This window comes from Ziziphus jujuba, chromosome 7, assembly GCF_031755915.1.
Source record: "Ziziphus jujuba cultivar Dongzao chromosome 7, ASM3175591v1".
Taxonomy (NCBI): Eukaryota; Viridiplantae; Streptophyta; class Magnoliopsida; order Rosales; family Rhamnaceae; genus Ziziphus; species Ziziphus jujuba.
This window is the reverse complement of record NC_083385.1, coordinates 2,569,056-2,586,932: the sequence shown is the minus strand read 5'-3', so window position 1 is coordinate 2,586,932 and position 17,877 is coordinate 2,569,056. Positions and strand designations below refer to the sequence as shown.

General features: G+C 39.0%; 1 pseudogene; it reads right to left on the bottom strand.

Moving 5' to 3' along the window:
- Positions 1-534: 534 nt before the first annotated feature.
- On the bottom strand, positions 535-16,820 carry LOC125423924 (probable L-gulonolactone oxidase 6; annotated as a pseudogene).
- Between the last annotated feature and the right edge of the window lie 1,057 nt (positions 16,821-17,877).

Sequence of the window (17,877 nt, the reverse complement as noted above, 5' to 3'; positions counted from 1 at the left end):
TCCTTTTCAAGATCATAGAGACGAAGAGTTTGCTCTATTGTTTTGAGTGCTCGACATAATTTAACTTGCACACTTAGTTGAACTTTATTTAACGCAATCGATACTTGTTTTTGTCTTTTTATTGTTGTATTAGATTTCTAGTAAGGATCTCATAGAAAATTGAAAAAAAGCTTGATTTAATGGAAATTCCTAGCTGTTTCTCTGCCTCGTCTATTCTGAATTTTAACCATTTGAGACAAAAAAGCTTCACGTAGGATCTTATGGACAAAAAGTTTTATTATAGTTTGATTCCTTCACATGATTGCAGAATAATATATGCATCATTTGGTTGTATGATCCTCTCATACGAATTTTGCAGTTCATTAACAATTAATTTCACGTGCTAACAACAATTACTTACTAAACCCCTTGTGCTTGTCTCCTCTTCTAGTTTGTTTGCAACAATTACAGCTTTTTCTAGTTTATCCAAATCTTGAAGCGAAATCGAAACATAAAACACACACAATAAAATAAGAGAAAAAAAGAAAAATAGTGTTATCAAACAGGTTCTTTATTAAGTAGTAGTAGGAATAAGATCCTTCATAGTTTATTTATTACAAGAGCCAAGATACGCCAGAAAGAGTCCTCCGGCCTTTAGCTTGATCTCTGACATATTTACTTTATTTATAGAAAAACGGATCGAGCCATCCACGGCTACTACTCCACATAAACATGGCTTCTAAGATCACTTGGTTGATGTCGACGAGAACATCACCAACTTGATTTTGACGAGAACAAACCTTTGCATCCTTTAAAACTTTACCAGGAGTACAGAAATAGCCCTTGCTTGGGGCACAGGCAATATCCTCTTGGCATGTGCACAAACCTTCCAGTGCAGAACCTTCCTTGAAAGTGGTTATCCCACCCTGCAGTCCAAGCACTTCGTCGGTCCATTCACTAGAGAAGAGCCCCATTGGATCATACAATTTCTTTAGAGCCAAGAACTTGTCAGCATTTTTATACTTTTTAATCACCCCATCAAATGCTATGTTGCGATTCTTCCCCCAGTGCGGCAATGCCCCGTATTTGATCAATGCCATTTGCTCTATCTCTTCAATGATATCCTCGTAAAGCCTAGGAGTCATTGCATCGTGGCTTCGATAATATGTGATATCGAAGTCCACTGCATCTTCTTCTTTGCCTAGGTAAGCGCTGGAGGCTGTAACATAGCGCATGAGAATCCCATTGTAGAGTTCAAGGCCACACAGAGCCTTAGGTTGTAGCTTAACAAGCTCTTGCACATCTTGAATGAAGTTCTTAACAGAGGACACCCAATACTGAGTCGGTTTGGAAAAAGAATTCGCCTTTCACTCTTGGGTCCCATGGGCAATAACTCTTCTCTGCATCTTCATCTTCATCTTCCACTTCCCCTTCCGCTTTTTCTGCCAGGCACGACCCAGATGCTTGAAGCTGGTTTTGATATCCGACCATGGGATAGCCGAAGACCACATATTTTTCAATTCAGGGAAACAAATGCAATATTATGCACCTAATTAAGACTTTTTAAGGCAAGGAAGAATAAAAGAGAATACATATATATATATATAGTTATATATACCATCATCGGTCAAACCGTATGCACTTGCTGAGAGATAACAAATGACAAACTCTGCATTTATGCATTTCCCTTCCGCATTATGCAAAGATTCCTCAGCCTCCTCTGTAAGAAGAAGAAGAAGAAGAGGAAGAACAAGACCAAAAAAAAAAAAAAAGAGGATCATGAATTAATTAATGTGAAAAAACCATAAAAAAGGCTAGCTAATATGAAATATGTTATTCTTCTAAGTAGCAAGCTATTTGTTAATCAACCTGCTAATCTAATAATTTCAAGGAGTTGGGAAGATGTGGGGTGGAAGGGATGAAGTCATATAAAGCATCGCCAGAAGTGTTAGTGGGGACTCGGTCATCGACTCGATACACGACCTTCTGCTGACTGGGGTACCAAATTATGTCTGCAAACTCGTGTTTTCTGCCAAAGCTTACTATTTCAACTGCCAAGTAGGAATCGCTCTCGGTTTTGTAAGTAATGGATCGCTTGAACAGTGGCTCCAGTCTCAGACTCACCTACACACCGCCAAGCCCATTAACTTAATTCATAATTAATTTAGTTATAATTACAATGGTAAAACAGAAATACATGCATGCTATTAAGTAAAACCAGACACAATCCCATCATTGAACGACTACACTAATTACAAATGCTTTTATCATCTTGAATGGGCTCTATAGATACACCAAACAAACAACTTTATATACCCATACTAGCAGACATTAGAAAGATTAATATAATTCCATTTTTTTTTTTTTTTGTCATTTACAACAATTTCTTCTTACATGTCTCTAAAATCTATAACTTTATAGATGTGGATATAAAGGATATATCAATTAAGACAAACAAAATAATTTCTCCATACGTGTTTAAATTCTATAACCTCATATATGTAGGTGTAAAGGACATACCAACTAAAACAAATAAAACTTTTTAACAAAGAATTTAATCCCTCTTAATTAAACCAATCTAACCATTCATACATATATATGTATATATTAAACCTTTGAATATTTTATATTCATATTCAAATATGAGTTATTGTTTAACTAAATTATTTATTACTACTAAAATTAGATTTCAAAATCAATCATTCTCTCTCCTATTTGATTTCTAATCTCTTACTTTAACACATAAATTTTATTTTCTTCTTATCAAGAACAAAAAAAAAATTATAAATACATGAAGAAGAATTTCATGGCTTTCTTGATTGTTGCACCAAAAGTTATATGTTTTTCTCTTCTAGTCAAAAATAAAAATGAGTTAATATATAAAAAGAAATGTTTCATATTGTCAAATAGAAAATAAAATATTGTATATGTATGTTTTTTTTTTGTTGATCTTGTAAAGACATCTTCAACTTTATCATTTAATTATTTAGATAGTATATTATAGAGAAATTAAAAAATATAAGTGTAATAGCGCAGCCCAAACCACTCACATGTAGATATTGTCCGCTTTGAACCTGTGAAATCCTCTTACAACCCAGCCCTCACGGGTTTAAAATGCGTCTACAAGGGAAAGGTATCCACACACTTATAAGTCATGCTTCATTTCCTTTTCCAACCGATGTGGGACTTCACAATCCTCCCTTCTTGGAGCCCAATGTCCTCCCTGGCACATCAATCCGGGTACTGGCACTGATACCATCTATAACAGCTCAGCCCAGACCACCCGCATGTAGATATTGTCCGCTTTGGACCTGAGGAGTCCTTTTACAACCCAACCCTCACGAGTTTAAAACGCATCTATAAGGGAAAGGTATCCACATGCTTATACGCCATGCTTCGTTCCCCTTTCCAACCGATGTTGGTGTAACACCCCGTCCCGAACCATGTCGGAATTTTTGCACGTTGACCGAGGTTGACTGTTTACCGTTGACCGAAGGGGTCAAAAGTTGACTTTTTGACCCGGTTGGAATTTTAGGTTGACTGAGGTACGGTTACGAAGTACACGTTGGCACGAGTTCGTAGACTGGTAGCACGTTGAAAACGGAGCTACGGTTTGAAAGTTTTGAGCAAAACAAGTTGAGGTCCAAACTGTCCAAGGGGTGCCGAAGTTGACTTTTTATTCATGCAAGGTTGAGCGTTGACTCATGCATGGTTGTGAAGTGCTCGTCGATACGAGTCCGTAGACTAGCGGCACGTCCGATTTGGACATGTGGTTTGAAAGTTATGGACCTGTAAAGTTTTTCAAATACTGTATTATTTTAATATTATTTTTACACGCATAACGATGTGCCACGTGTGACTCAATGAAGGTGACCATGTGTCACCATGGTGAAATGCCACATGTCAACCATGTTTAAAAATCAAATTATTTTTATTATTATTTTAAATAATAATATTATTATTAATATTATTTAATTATTTCTTTCTTTATTTCTTTTTCTTTTCCTTTTTCTTTTCTTTTTCTTTTTCTTTTTCTTTTTCTTTTCTTTTCCCCACGTGGGAAAACACCATTCTTTCTTTTCTTTTTCTTTTTCTTTTTTTTTCTTTTTTCCTTCTTCTTCCCCGAAACACACACACACGCACAGTACCTTTCTTTTTCTCTCCCACCGGCCCTCTCTCTCCCCCGTGTTTTTGAATTCCGGCCACCCATACTATACACGCGCCGGCCAGTGACATGCGGAAGGAGGAGGCGAGCTTGGCCGCCAATTTTCACGGCCAGCCGCCGCCGGACGTGCGCCGATCGGGCCGGAGAAGCCGCCGGCCGCCGGATTTTCTCTCTCCTCTTTTCTTGTGTTTTCCGGCCAGCCCACTCCCAATTGAGCCTCCTATCCCCCTATTTTGGGTCCCCTGAGTTCAAAAATGGCCTCCAATCTCAAAAATTCGAAGCCGTTTGAAAGATTCCTCAATATCAAAACCGGCCGAAGCTTCCCGACCAAATTCCGGCCACCTCCGGCGGAATTGAGGTCGATGGAGACCGGATTTGTGATCCTCGTTCCACGAGCTTCGATTCGGTATATCATTCGCCTATTTTGGTTAACGTTTGTGTTTTGACCCCCGGGTACCGGGTATTATTTACCCGATTAAAATATTAATTTTTTTGACTGTCTGTGAATTTTGTTCTAGGAGCACCGGTGAGTCGTAGAATTGATCCCGTGGTGGATCATGGGTTAATTGCGTGCTCCAGGTGAGTGACCCACCTTCAAAAATTATTTTGGGCAATTAATTATATTTAATTGGTATTTAAATTATGCTCATGTGGTGTGATTTAATTGTGGTTTATTGTGGTTTAATTTATTTATTATGCATGAGCATAGTATGTTTCAGTATTATTTGTACGTGGTTTTCAGTATTGATTTTTCGGGCATAATTGGGTTAAATATTTTACGAAAATAATTGTTTAAATTTTATAAATTATGCCCGCGGTATTTTTATGGTTGCATCTCGTATTTCGACGAAAATTGTGGTTGTTGTTATTGCTGTTTCGTACCGGGTTATTAAATAAAAATGTGTGGGATGGTGTTTTGTGAAAACATGGTATACTTCCCACGGTGATTTTTGGAAAAACGGTACGGTTGGTTGTTAATGTTTATTTTTAGACGCACTCATACAGTATTGGTGTTCTGGTGTATGGTGTATGGACACGTGGTTTAGCACGCGGTTATTATGTGGTTTAGCGTGCGGTTTTTACTTCACCCGTGAGTTGCCATTGGACCGTGGGCAGGCAAGGTTATTGTTGCGCACAGCCGCCCCCCTCCTTGGCCGGGTGATGGTTTTTAGCAGTCGGTACTGTCGGGACGCCGAAGTGACCACTGCAGGTTTCTCTCTTTAACCCCCCGCCAGTCGGTGCTCGGGACGCTGGGTATCGGAGGGCATCACCGGTATATGGTGTGGTGCGTCAGGTGTAATTGTCGGTGTAAATTGCAATTAAAGTTTAAAACCCCAAAGGTGTTTAAAAAAATTATTTATTATAATTTATTACACAATATTTATATTTGGGGTATTTATTTATTTGTTTATTTGTTGTTTATTAATTCGTTTGGTTCCTTGATTTTTGGGAAGTACGTACAAGGGTTTTGTGAAAATGTTTTAAAAAGGGAACATTTCAAACGGAGCGATTGGTGAGAGTTTTGAGAGAAATTATTATTTTCCAACAGGAATTATTATTTATTTATTAATTGCTGGTATTTGTTCTATTCCTTAATTGCTATTACTATTATTTTTATTATCGTAAAAAGGTGTTCAGTAGTTCGGGTTACTCACTGAGATGATTAGCATCTCACACTCTTAAATTCCGTTCCCCTAGGTCCAGGTTGGAGACGTTGATTGTCCGGGGCGAGCCCAACGTCTCAGTTCGTTTGCCGAAGGTTCAAGAAGTTTTTCTTCCCTTTTTCCTCTCTGTCTTGTATTGCTTCTTATCTGTCATTTTATAAATTTCACATGTTTCTGTATAATGCTCTGTATACTGTATTGGACGTGTAGTTGTTCTTTATGCATTGGGTTGCTGCTGTTGTTTTATTTTGAAGTGCTGCAATTTGTGGAACCAATTTGTAGTATCGTGGGAGGAATAAGGGGATGTTTATAGAAGTGTGTTTTCAGTGCAGGTAATTTATGGTAAGTAAATCCCTTAGGGGAGGCTCTGCCGGATTTTCCGTTGGAGGGTTCGGTAGGGTTTCCCTGGGATCAGGGCTGTCTAGGGTTCCGGGAAAGGAATTCTGGACGGGTCCTGACATTGGACTTCACAACAAGTATCTATTTGACATAAAAAATGAGTAAAAAGAAAAAAAAAATCAAAAGGTTGGGGATTGAGGAGAGAGATATGATTAATACTGAGGGAAAAAAAAGGATTATTTTAAGTGAAAAATAAATAGGATTTGGTATGAATACGAGAGATTTAAAGGTTTAGAAAAAATAAATATGAATCGTTATATTAGAACCAACAAAGCTTCAGTCAAGCAGCAAGGAAGGGGCTTGAGGATCTTTTAAATTAATAAAACTCGTCATTAATATTTCAATTAAGTACATATGTTCATATTCTATCACATAACCATAGTATTTTTTAAAAAGTGCAGTTTGTATATGTTTGGATAACATATTTCAATATGGGAAATGTAGAGCAAAGAGAAAATTGATTCTAAACAAATTGGAAATTAGAAGTAAATTGGTTCCCTCGAAATAAAGAAAATATCATTTTACTTGCAATTAAATCATGACCTTTTTTCGTTAGTAACCCAAGATTAGGAACTGAAACCAATTTTCAAAAACAGTTTAGGATTCTTATATAAAATAAAACCAATTCAAGTAGGGAAAAAAACAAAACAAAAAAGAAACCAGAAACAAAACAAACAGTTTAGAGCTCGTGTTTCTTGGTTGTTTGTATATTTTTGGATAATTTTCGGGGTTTGGAAAATGAAGAGAGAAAACTAATTTTCAGAAATTTGGGAAAGTAATGGTGTAAATTGGTTCAGTCAAAAAAAAAAAAAAAAGAAAAGGAAGAAGGTCTTAATTACATAAAACAAAACCAAACCCTAAGTTGCAGAAAATAAACACCAAGCTAAAGAATATATATATATATATATGCCTGTGAAAGAACTCCCAAGACTCCAAGTGAAACTCTGGCTACATCAAGGTCTTCATCACCATCCTTGAGTACCCGAACCTTGAAATATCCATCTTCAAGACTTCCTGGGCTGACAATTTTAAGTTCAGTAACACTATCATGAACCGCACTTCCTTTGACCCACAATGTGCTGCCATGGGAACCCGTACTTAACAAACCTCCAATGGTCAAGCCCAACCAATAGGGTGTATATGGCAAGGCAAGCCCTGCATTGGCAGCTTCATTTATAAGCTCTTTCATTGTCACACCAGCCTCCACAGTTATCGTCTCGCTTCCTTATCGATCTTCAGTACACGGTTTAGATATTTGGTGCTTATGAGCAGCCCATCTTGGCTGCATGGACAAACTAGCTTGGGAATGCTGTGAGAGTCGGGGTGTGATGGAGGTGCAGCAACATAGCTCGACATGGCTCGGCAACTCGGCAGCAACTTAGCTCGGCAACAACATAGCTCGACAACAGCAACTCGACAGCAGCAACTCGGCAGCAACACAGTAGCATAGCAACAGCAGCTCGACCACAACACAGCAAACTCGGCAGCAGCAACAACAAGCTTGGCAGCACCAGCAGCAATACAACAGCACCAGCAGCAGCTTTATCATGAACAGTAACAAATGCTAAAACAGGGGAGAACAGAGTGCTACAGTACCATACAAATGAAACCCAATTTAAATCTTGTGGTCGTTAGCTTGCATGTGCCAAGGTTCACGTGACCCAAATCAAAAACACACCATTTTGATCTTTCTAGAATAATTGTTTAAAGCGCATCGTTTTCATTTTTAGGTTTATATATGTAATAGTTTGCCACCTTTCGGGTGGACAATTTTATCTTCTTCAACATATGAAATAGCTTGGTGACCAAGCTGAGTTTCCAGCAGCTTCCTTTGCTGGTTATTTGTGAATGGTAAATTCATTTTTCTTGTTTAATTGAAAGCTCCTACATCAAATTGGTATCAAAGCTCGGAGATCGTCAGGAATCCTGTTATGGCCAATTTCGATGAAGGGAGCAGCCGTACCAAAGGAGAAAACCAAGGTACGAAGGCCATTTTGGCAGCCATCCGAGGTGTGGAGCAGCAGATCGAGAATCTTGCCTTAGTCATCCAACAATCCTTGCTTCAACAAACCTCACCACCACCTTTAACACCACTGGTTGCTAGATTGAAAGAGCGAGAGTTAGCTCGCCACCCACTGGCACCAATTCGGACCCAAAACACCCAGCCACGCCCAGATTTTCCCTTAGCAACAGATCCACCACCACCACCTCACCCTCCGCGAAATTTTTACCCCAACCAACTCCCATTGCCGAACACCGACTCAGATGATGACATTAAGGCAACTCTCTTTGACCAACCACAAAGTAGGCTTGGAGATCCCTTCCCTAACCACCATTTTGGACAGCCAGGAGCTCCACCTAGGTATAATCAACATCGAGATACATATTATAAAATCAAAATTGATCTGCCTATGTTTGATGGCCAAATTGATATAGAAAGCTTCCTAGATTGGATTCAAAATGTTGAGTCATTCTTAGACTACATGAATATCACCGAAGCACAACAAGTCAAATTGGTGGCTTATAAGCTCAAAGGAGGTGCTTCTGCTTGGTGGGAGCAATTGTAAGCCAATAGAAGGAAAGGAACCTGTTAGATCATGGCATCGAATGAAGCAATTACTCAAGGCACGGTTCTTGCCAAAGGATTATGACCAATTGCTTTATGAACAGTACCATAGTTGCCACCAAGGTAATAGAACTGTGAATGACTACACTACTGAATTCTTTCGTTTGAGCTCCCGTAATAACTTGCAAGAGACAGAACGTCAACAAGTGGCTCGATATATCCATGGACTTCAAAAACCAATTAGAGAGAAGCTCCATTTAAGCCTCATTACTAACCTTAATGCAGCTGTGAATTTAGTAAACAGAGTAGAGTGGCAACTGTCAGTCCCAGATTCAGCTACCCGACCTTCCCACAAATGGAAACCTCTCTCAGACTTCTACTTCGATAAACCAAGACCATATCAATAGCACCATAAATCAACCAATTCCACTTCTTATCCTGCCCATACCAACTCCAAACAACCACATGAACAGAACACCAAAACTGCAAGGAAAGCACCATTATTCCAACCCAATTACAACCAACCTCCAAGACCATCCAATCACCCCACAAATGCCAATCCTTATGCACAGCCATACCCAATCAAATGTTTTAAATGCAATCAATTGGGACATAGGTCCAATGAGTGTCCTCAACGAAAATTGATGCATATGCATGAGGAATTGGAAGAAATTGGTGACGAAGGGGATGAAATGGGTGCTGAATTTGTAGAAGCAATTGATGAGGTTAGTGGGGATGACTGTCAGGACCCGTCCAAAATTCCTCACCGGAACCCTAGACAAGCCCTGATCCCAGGGAAACCCTACCGGACCCTCCAATGGAAAATCCGGCAGAACCTCCCCTAAGGGTTGGACTTACCACAAATTCCCTGCACTGAAAACACACTTCTATACACATCCCCTTATTCCTTCCACGTTACTACAATAAAATTCCACAAATTTACAACACTTCAAATGAATAACATTAAACCAGTGCATAATTAACAACTAAATGTCCAATACAGTATACAGAGCATTATATAAATAATTATGGAATTAATACAATGACAGATAAAGAAATAATACAAGATGGAGAGGAAAAAGGGAAGAAAATGCTCCTTGGACTTTCGGCAATGAATTGAGACGTCGGGCTCACCCCGGACGATCAACGTCTCCCAACCTGGACCTAGGGGAACGGAATTTTAAAAAAAAAATGAGATGCTAATCATCTCAGTGAGTGACCCTATCTACTACACAATTATAATACCACGATAATTAAGTAGATAAATAATACTTAATTGGAAATAATATTTTCTCTCAAAACCCTTACGATTCTCTCGGTTGGAAAAGTTCCCCTTTTAAAACATTTTCACAAAACCCTTTATTCATACTTCCCGAAAACCAAGGAATCAATTATTCAACTAAATATCAAATAAAATATAATAATTCAAGCATTCAGAATTTATAATGAAAATAAATCAATTTATTGAATAATTAAGTAAAGGGAAAATTAAGTCAATTTAAAACCTCCATTGAAATAAAAAAATAAAACCAACATTAAATATGTTCTTAATTTGAATACAATTTCAAAGTATTTATTTTTGAAATCCAAGTTCTGAAAATCACTTAATGCACCCACTATATACCAGTGGCGCCAACAGTACCCAGCGTCCCGAGGTACCGCCAGACAAGAGGTTATAGAGAGAAACCGGCATACAGTCGCGTGGCGTCCCACCGCGCCGCTGCAAACAGTTGTCCCGGCCATGGAGGGGCGGCCTACCCTCATCCGATGGAAAACACAGGACAACCCCATAAATCATCTGTGCGCTACTCACACCCACCTGCGCGCTAATCACATCCATGTGCGCACTAATCACATCCATATACACAGAACACCAGTACGTGTATGGTGCATCTAAAAATCATAAAACCCACATATTTATTTTATATCTCAAAATCTCAAATTTTCCATAAACATACCGGGTTTATTCCATCCAATTAAACCCGTAAATTTTCCACAATTCCTTTATAATCATCGCCATAAATTCATCGCATAAATACCATAATTTTCAAATCCACCAGCTCTCAATTTCCGCCAATTTAAATATTCAGATTTTTCCAATGGCATAAATATTTTTGAAATAAAATAAATTAATTCACATAATATTCCATGGACATAATTATAAAAATCGAAATCACCAGCTTAAACAAATATTTTCCTTGAAATATTTGAAAATCAAATCATGCCCAAAAATAATATTAAAATCCAAATATAATTAATTAATTGAAACCACCTTACTCATGCGTGATAAATACAATTAAATCATAATAATAATCAGAAATTCATTAATAACCAAATTTTCGTTTAGCAGCAATAAACATATGTATACATATAAAATAATATTTTTCTCACAATTATATTTAAATTCCACACATGAGCAAAATTCCAGATATCAAATTAACACCAAATAAATATAATTAATCACCCCAAAATAGTTTTAAAGGTGGGTCACTCACCTGGAGCACGCAATTAAACTAAGATCCTCCATGGGATCAATTCCACGATGCACACGTACTCCTAGAACAACAATTCACACACAGTCAAATAAAATAATATTTTATTCGGGTAAATAATATCGGTACCCGGGGGGTTAAACACAAACGTTAACCAAAATTGACGAGTAATATACCGAATCGAAGCTTGAGTGACGAGGATTACGAATCCGGTCTTACTTCCTGGAGATTGGACCCGACGTGGTCGGAATCTCGCCGAAAAGCTTTCGGGATTCAACTCTTCGATTCTCTCAAACCATCGCGAATTGGAGGAAAAGGACACCGGATCTGGGTTCAGGGGGTCGGAACTAGTGGGGAGGGACCGGCGATGCAACCGGGTACTCGCCGGAACTGGATTTTCCGGCGAGCCGCCGCGGTCACCGGCAACCGTCACGTGCGGTGGCTGGTGGCCGAAATTTTTGGTGTTTTTGTAGATCGAGGGGAGAGCGTTCTAACAAGACCGGCGGTGAGGCAAACGGAGGCCGGACGGCGAAAAGATCTAGGTTTGAAGATTTTCGTCCCCTCGCTAGAAAATACTCCGATCCCGACGCGTCAGAGGTCCGGTAGCATTGAAATTTGGTGGCCTGGCCGGAAATAAGGAGGTGGTGAGGGGTGGCTGACTTGTGTGGCCTAAAAATGGCCGGAAATGGGTCAAACGGCGGTGGCCGGTGGTGGAGGGGAAAAATCGTCGTCGCTGGAAAACGCTCCGATCCGAGTGCGTCGCCGGTCGGTTGGCCGTGAAATTTTGGGGGTTGGCCGGGAATGGAGAGGCACTCCTGCCTGGCCAGCGCGTGTGGCAAGATTCGGCTGGAAAATTTTGAAACTCTGACGGCCGGTGGTTTTCTCTCTCCCTCTCTCTCTCCTCTCTCTCTTTCTCTCTCCTCCCCCGCCGTTTTGCCAAAATAAAAACCACTGTGGGTGACAATGTTCACCCACGTGGACCTCTCAGATGTCGACATGTGGCGTCACTGTTCACTTAAGCCAGATATATTAAAATATTACGGTATTCGGAAAGCTTCATATGTCCATAACTTTTTAATCGGATGTCCAATTTAAGCGTGCCGCTCGTCTATGAACTCGTATCGATGAGTACTTTACAACCATATGAAAGTCAAAATAAAATTCTACAATGATAAAAAGTCAACTCTCGACACCTTTTGGACAGTTTGCACCTCGACTTGTTTTGCCCATAACTTTCAAACCATAGCTCCATTTTCGACGTGCTACTAGTCTACGAACTTGTGCCAACGTGTAATTCGTAACGGTATCTCAGTCAATCTAGAATTCCATCCGAGTCAAAAAGTCAACTTTTGACCCATTCGGTCAACGGTCAACCTCGGTCAAAGTTGGAAAACTTCTGTTGTACTTTGGGACGGGGTGTTACAATGACATTGGGGGAGAGCCTGTGATATGCATATTGAAGAAAATACTCTATTCAACCAAGAAGCTCACATCTACCCAACGGCATGCACTCTTCAAAATCAAGTGCACCATAAATGGCAAAGCGTGTGAAGTAATCATAGATAGAGGCAGCACCGAGAATGTTATTTCAAAAGCATTAGTTAATGCTTTACAATTACCCACTAAGCCTCATCCTAAATGTTACAAGATTGGTTGGGTTAAGCAAGACTCCAAAATTCAAGTAACCGAAATAAGCAATGTCACATTTTCTATTGGCATCAACTATATTGATACTATTGAGTGTGACATAATTCGGATAGATGCTTGCCACATACTATTGAGGAGACCATGGCTTTTTGACCGAAATGTGCAGCACAATGGGAGGCAAAACACATACTCATTCATTTGATGACATAACAAGAAAATTGTCCTCTTACCACCAACCCCACCAAGAACAGGTCCACACAAAACTTCCAGAGATAAGCTGAGACACCCACCTCAAAACTTGTTGGGCCAACTTAACACTCCTAGTGCTACACAAGATTCCTCACTGTACAACCACTCTCATGCTTTAAATGCCCTTATTCTCAAGTATGCAGAGATGACAGAGAGTAACATTACTATCCCACCAACCATTCAACCACTCCTTGAATAATATAGTGACCTCTCACCAACTGAACTTCCAAATGAATTACCTCCTCTTCGTTATCTACAACATAATATTGACTTACTTCCTGGTGCAAGTCTTCCAAATCTGCCCCATTACCAAATGAGCCCCAAAGAACATGGAATCTTGCAAGGTATAGTAGATGACCTCTTGTCAAAAAACTTGATACGTCCAAGCCTTAGTCCATGTACCGTTCCAGCCCTTTTGGTCCCAAAGAAAGGCAAAACATGGCGTATGTGTATGGACAGCCGAGCCATTAACAAAATCACCATTAAAAATATAGGTTCCCAATTCCACGGTTAGAAGACATGCTGGACAAACTTGAAGGCTCTAATATCTTTTTCAGATTGGACCTCAAAAGTGACTACCACCAGATTAAAATCCGACCAGGGGATGAGTGGAAGACCGCATTCAAAACTCGAGAAGGCTTGTATGAGTGCTAACTGATGCCGTTTGGCCTTTGCAATGCTCCAAGTACATTCATGAGACTCATGAACCAAATTCTCAAACCTTTTATTGGCCAATTTGTGGTGGTATATTTTGATGACATTTTGGTGTTTAGCAAATCCAAAGAAGACCACTTAACTCATCTAAGAAAGGCTCTACAAGTGCTAAAGGAGAATAAGTTAGATCTTAGCATTCACAAGTGTGAGTTTGCTACTGACCGACTTCTTTTTCTTGGCTTCATTATCAGCAAGGAAGGAATCCATACTGATCCCAAGAAGATACAAGCCATAATTAATTGGCCTCCACCCAAGAATGTCACCGAATTAAGAAGTTTTCATGGCCTTGCCACTTTCTATCGGAGGTTTATTAAGAATTTTAGTGAAATAGCTACACCATTAACAACAAGTTTTAAGAAGGATGCTTTCAAATTGGGACAACCACAACTAGACAGCTTTGAACTTTTGAAGAATAAGCTCACCAATGCACCAGTCCTAGCATTGCCAAATTTTGACAAAGTGTTTAAAGTTGACACCGATGCATCCAAGGTGGGAATTGGAGCTGTCCTCACTCAAGAAGGCCGACCAATTGAGTTTAGTGAAAAACTTTGTCTAGCATGGCAGAAATGGTCCACCTATAAACAAGAGCTCTATGCTGTCATTCGTGCTTTTGATCATTGGCAACACTACATCATTTAAAATGATTTCATTCTCCATAGTGATCATCACCCTCCTAAATATCTCAATTCACAAAAAAAAACTCAATGACCTGCATGCTCGTTGGCTTGAGTTCCTTCAAAAATTCCACTACATCTTCAACCATAAAGCTGGACATCGTAATACTGTAGCTGATGCATTGAGCCGAAGGTATTCACTCCTCACCATTTTGAAATTCAACCTCCAAGATTTCAGCCACCTCAAGGAATTGTATGCTGAATATGAAGATTTTTCTTTCATATGGGAGCAATGCCAACTCCACCACAACATGGATGATTATCACATTGTTGATGGCTATCTCTTCAAAGATAACCAATTGTGTATTCCTAAGACATCACTACGAGAGTTCATAATGAATGATCTTCATTCGGTTGGCTTAGCTGCACATGCTGGACTTGATAAGACCACATTGACTATCACCCAATGTTTCTTTTGGCCTAAAATGACTACCAAAATAGCCTCTTTTGTTACCCATTGTCCCACCTGCCAAATTGCTAAAAGGCATACCCAAAACACTGGTTTGTATACTCCTCTGCCAACTCTGTTACAATTTGGGAGGATCTTTCCATGGAATTCATCCTTGGCCTTACAATGACTGTCAAACAAGTTGATTCCATTTTTGTAGTCGTTGATTGCTTCTCCAAAATTGCTCACTTTATTCCCTATAAGAAAGCCTCAGATGCAAGCTTTGTAGCTCACTTATTCTTTCCGGAGGTGGTTCGTTTACATGGTATTCCAAAAACCATCACTTTCGATAGAGATGTCAAATTTGTCAGCTACTTTTAGAAAGTTTTATGGAATAAATTTGATACCAAGTTGCAGTATAGCAGTCCTTACCATCCCTAAACCGATGGCCAGACCGAAGTTGTCAACTGCACACTTGGTACCATGCTTCATAGTCTAGCTTTAGACAAACCAAAACAGTGGAACTCTCACCTTCCACAGGTTGATTTGCATATAATAGCATGGTCAATCGTTCCACCGGTCTTCAACCTTTTGCCTTTGTGTATACAAAGATACCCAAAAATACCATTAACCTCATTTCACTCCCTCTGTTAGTTCATCAAGGAGCTATCACCTTTGCTGAAAATTATGCTCAGTTTTATAAGAAGATTCAACATAAAGTTGAGAAAGCCAACCTTAATATAAGGCAGCTGCGGATGCCCATCGTCGCCACAAAACTTATGCTGAAGGTGATTTAGTCATGGTTTACTTGTGAAAGGAATGTTTCCCTGCCGGTACATACAACAAGCTGAACCTCGCAAACTTCATCCTTTTGTCATCTCCAAATGTGTTGGGCCAAACACTTATCACCTTGATTTACCTGAAGATCTCCACATCTCTCCTGTGTTCAACGTTGCCGATCTCCATCCATATTGTCCTCAAAATGCTTCTTCTACTCTTTCTTTACAACTCGACGATGAGTTTCCTGACACCGGGAAGGAGTTGATGGAGGTGCAGCAACATAGCTCCGCAACTCGGTAGCAACTTAGCTCGGCAACAGCAGCTCGGCAGCAACATAGCTTGATAGCAGCAGCTTAGTAACAACACAATAGCTCAACAACAGCAGCTCGGCAACAACACAGTAAGCTCGACAGCAACAACAACAAGCTCGGCAGCACCAGCAGCAACACAGCAGCAACAGCAAGCTCAAAACAGCAGCAGCTTCATCATGAACAGTAACAGATGCTAAAACAGGGGAGAACATAGTGCTACAATACCATACAAATGAAACCCAATTTAAATCTTGTGGTCGTTAGCTTGCATGTGCCAAAGTTCACATGACCCAAATCAAAAACACACCATTTTGATCTTTCTAGAATAATTGTTTAAAACGGACCGTTTTCATTTTTAGGTTTATATATGTAATAGTTTGCCACATTTCGGGTAGACAATTTTATCTTCTTCAACATATGAAATAGCTTGGTGACCAAGCTGAGTTTCCAGCAGCTTCCTTTGCTGGTTGTTTGTGAATGGTAAATTCATTTTTCTTGTTTAATTGAAAGCTCCTACATCAGGTTGCCACCTTGATTTTTGACCCTTTCTTGGTTGCAGAAGCCACTGCCGCAATAAGTTCTTCCTCAGTTATGCGGTACACCACATTGTGAGCTCTACACGCACTGCGATTGGGAACGTAGCATAAGAGTTTGTTATGGTGCAGTCTGTGTTCTTGGACTTACACTGAATTGGCTCCTCTGGAGTACAACATACCGTTAACAACAAGAGAAATAGGCATTTTGATAGAGAAGGCCCCCCACAACACCATTTCTTGGGTATGACAAGGACATGGTTGCTAATTGAAGCGTAGCTCAATGCTTTGTTCTTGATATTGTATATGCAGTTGCATGCCTATCAGGACATATATATATATATATATATATATATATAATGCCAACAACTTACATAGGCATATGAATTCATAATGTAGCGAACTTGGTTATGTAAAAGATTTGATTGATTTAGTAACCTTTATTCACATATAAAAGAGTTCATAGATTTTTTTATATTAAAATATTATTATAATCTAAAAAAATTAAAAAACAATATTGTGTTATTTGTTTGGTTAAAAGTGAATAGAATAGCATTTATGAAGAATTCAATAATCTTTATTTGTCTGATTAAAAGAAAATTTAATAATTAATTTCAATAACTTTATTGCATTACAAGTTATACAGGTACTGGAACAATATATATGTATATACTCTATATACATTAACATAGTGCTATATCTCTCACATTTAAAACGATCCTTCTAAATTAAAATATATTATAAAGTCTATGACCGCAGCTTTGGTACCAAGAAAGAAATACGAGGTAATCGGTTAAGACACCATTTCTCGTATAATTATCATTTGTATTGTTTTACTAACATTAATATTATTTTAGCTGGTATTGTTATTAGTAATACTATTTTACTTCCATTTAAATGAGTTTAAATTGTTTTTAATGTCTTGCAAAATAAAAAAAGAGGAAGAAAAACACATTTAATTATTTATATAATTAGTTAGCCATCTAATCAGTTTTGTAAAAAGCCAGTTTAAAACTAAGGCTACCAATGATCGTAGGCTGATAAGCCAGAAACCTACTCTAAACACGTGCATTTCTTCCTCTTCCCCGAAGCCTTTGAACCTGCAACAAGAGAAAAACCAGTGGAAATATCACCGTGGAATAATATTGCCCAAATTACACATATTACACGGTGAAGCGGATTCCATCATCTTTTACAAAGATTCAGAAACGCAAATATACTAGAAATGCTGACAGAGGAGCGGACTACCACGTTCCAAATTTTGCATGCAAAAATGGACCTAAGTGCATAATTTACCAGCCCCACGTGTACAGTTA